The following is a 3,388-nucleotide window of genomic DNA, read 5'->3' on the forward strand; positions in this document are numbered from 1 at the left end:
AAAAGATTAAATGCGTCATTACATTTTCCATCGAAAATGAATTCAGCATCTTTCATTAAAAGTCCAGTTAAAGGTTTAGTTATTTTGGAGAAGTCCTTAATAAAACGCCGGTAAAATCCAGCATGTCCAAGAAAACTTCGGACTTCTCTGATGGTTTTAGGGGGTTTTATGTTCTCAATAACTTATATCTTAGCTCTATCTACCTCTATACCTTTTTCGGAAACTATATGTCCTAAAACAATTCCTTCAGTCACCATGAAATGACACTTTTCCCAATTTAGCACGAGGTTCACCTCCACGCATCTCTCTAGGATTTTCTCAAGGTTAGCAAGACAATTGTGGAAATCAAATCCGCAAACCGAGAAATCATCCATAAACACTTCCATGATGCCATCTAGGTAATCTGCAAAGATTAACATCATGCAGCGTTGGAAAGTAGCTGGGGCATTACAGAGGCCAAATGACATTCGTCTGTAGGCAAAAGTTCCATAAGGGCATATAAATGTAGTTTTTTCTTGATCTTCGGGATGGATAGGTATTTGGAAGAATCCAGAGTATCCATCTAAGTAGCAGAAGTAAGAGTGTCTGGCTAGACGCTCCAACATCTGGTCTATAAATGGTAAAGGGAAATGATCCTTCCTGGTTGCTTTATTTAATTTTCTATAATCTATACACATCCGACATCCTCCTCTAACCGTTTTGCTACATGTTCGCCTATATCGTTTTGTACGACTGTGATGCCTCCCTTTTTAGGTACTACATGCACAAGGCTCACCCACTTACTATCCGAGATCTGGTAAATTATACCTGCCTCAAGTAACTTAAGAACTTCTTTTTTAACAACATCACTCATTATAGGGTTTATTCTTCTCTGATGTTCTCTGGAGGGTTTTGAATCTTCTTCGAGCGAAATCTGATGCATGCATACGGATGGGCTTATACCTTTCAGGTCAGAGATATTATATCCTAAGGCTGAGGGATATCTTCGTAAAACGTCTAAAAGTTGGTCTGTTTCCTCTTGGCTCAAGGTAGCACTGACTATAACTGGACGGTTCATCTCTTCATCGAGGAACTCATATCTCAGGTTCTTAGGCAGTTCCTTAAGTTATAAGGTTGGTTTCTTAGGGCATGGCATAAGATCTGGGGTAAGAGATAAACATTCGTAAAGGTTATCATCGATGTGGGGTTTCCTAAAGTCATCATCTTCCAATATGAGAGTTGATGGCAACTTAATTGTTTTTATGATTTCTTCTTGTTCTAATTCCCTAACGCATTCATCAATGATATCTAAGGCATAACATGCATCTCCCATCACAGGTGCCATAAGAAATTTCGAAAGTATAAATTCTATTTTCTCGTCACCTACCTCAAAGGTCAACTTTCCTCTCTTGACATCTATTATGGCTCCTGTAGTTGATAAGAATGGTCTATCTAGAAGGATTGGTATATCATTGTCCTCTTTGATGTCCATGACAACAAAATCAGTAGGGATAAATAACTGACCTATCCTAACAGGGATATCTTCTAAAATGCCTATCGGATATTTAACAGATCTATCGGCTAACTGAAGTGACATCTTAGTAGGCTGTAATTCTCCTAAGTTTAACCTCTCACAAACTGCTAAAGGCATTAAGCTCACACTAGCTCCTAAGTCTAGAAAAACTTTTTCGATGACATGACTTCCCAAAAGACAAGGAATGGAGAAATTTCCAGGATCTTTATCTTTTTTGGCTAACTTATTCTCGGAAATAGAATTGCATTCCAAGGGCTTAGGATCGTCTAGTCTACGTTTATTGGTAAGGATGTCTTTGAGAAACTTTGCATAAGAAGGTATTTGGGTGTTGGCTTATGTGAAAGGGATTTCTACTTGAAGTTTTTCTATAACCTTAATGAATTTCTGATACTGGTTGTTGATCTGGGTTTGTTTTAGTCTTTGCGGATATGGTATAGGTGGTTTATACGGAGAGGGTGGTACATAAGTTTTATCTTTAGGTTCTTCTCCTTTTTCTTGACTTTCCTGGTTTTCAGATTCCTCTGGTTCCTTTACTTTGTCTGTGGGTTCGGTACATTCCTTAGAAGTTTTGGGTTCACTCAATCTTGGGTTTGGTGGCTCATCATAAGCGTTCCCACTTCGTAGGGTAATGGCATTGGCTTGCCCTCTCGGATTCTGTTGAGGTTGTCTAGGGAACTGTCCTCCAGGCGTGGTTTGGGGGGTTTGGTTTAAAGCTACCTGAGAGATCTGGGTTTCAAGCATCTTGGTGTGCGTAACTATTTGGTCGACCTTGGTTCCTAACTGGGTAATCAGTTCATTAACGTGAATGTTTTGGTTCATGAACTCTTTGTTTTGTTGGGTTTGAGCAGTGATAAAATTTTCCATAATTTTCTCAAGGCTCGGCTTTGGTGGCACAGGTTGCATAGGTTGATTTGGTCTTGGGGCTTGGTAACCAGATTGTCTTGGAGGTGCATTATTTTGGATAGGGTTATTGTTCTTATAGGAGAAGTTCGGGTGATTCCTCCATCCAGGGTTATAGGTATTCGAATATGGGTTCCCTTGGGTGTAGTTCACTTGCTTAGAGTGGGTTTCGTTTAATAAACTGCATTCTGCAGATTGGTGTCCTTTGGTTCCACATATCTCACAATCCGACGAAACTGCGGCTACAGTATTCGGGTTTATGCACATATGCTCAACCTTGAGGGCTAATGCGTCCATTCTAGCTTGCATCATATCTATAGAGCTTAGTTCATGCACTCCTTCTTGGGTTTCCTTCTTCTCAATTGTCGCTCGTTCGACTCCCCATGATTGATGGTTTTGAGCCATATCCTCGATGAGGGCACTAGTTTCAGGATAAGGTTTGTTCATCAGAGCACCGCCTGCGGCAGCGTCGATGGTCATCTTTGTGTTATAATGAATTCCATTATATAAGGTTTGAATGATTAACCAATTTTCTAAACCATGATGTGGGCATGCTCTTAACAGTTCTTTATATCTCTCCCAAGCTTCGAACAGCGATTCTCCTTGGTTCTGGGTAAATCCAGTTATATGGTTTCGAAGAACGACGGTCTTACTTGGGGGAAAGTATCTATCAAGGAATACTCTTCTAAGGTTATCCCAAGTCGTAATGGAATTGGGTGGAAGGGAATCTAACCATGATAGGGCTTTATCTCTGAGGGAAAAAGGGAATAATCTTAAACGTATTGCCTCAGGAGAAGCTCCATTGGTTTTAAAAGTATCTGCTAATTGGAGAAAGATTTTTAAATGTTAGTTTGGGTTCTCGGTAGCGAGACCTACAGATTGTCTCTGTTGCACTAGTTGCAACAGGGAGGGTTTAAGTTCGAAATTATTAGCTGGGATGGTTGGGTTTACTATACTAGAACTAGGTTCTTCGTT

The 3,388-nt window shown here is 40.0% G+C and overlaps 1 non-coding gene across 1 annotated transcript; it reads left to right on the plus strand.

Moving 5' to 3' along the window:
- Window positions 1–2,948: 2,948 nt before the first annotated feature.
- LOC127077911 (small nucleolar RNA R71) lies at window positions 2,949–3,055 on the plus strand. The gene has a single exon (XR_007787673.1). It is a non-coding gene; the product is annotated as a small nucleolar RNA R71 (small nucleolar RNA).
- Window positions 3,056–3,388: the final 333 nt, after the last annotated feature.

Source organism: Lathyrus oleraceus, chromosome 4 (genome assembly GCF_024323335.1).
Source record: "Lathyrus oleraceus cultivar Zhongwan6 chromosome 4, CAAS_Psat_ZW6_1.0, whole genome shotgun sequence".
NCBI lineage: Eukaryota > Viridiplantae > Streptophyta > Magnoliopsida > Fabales > Fabaceae > Lathyrus > Lathyrus oleraceus.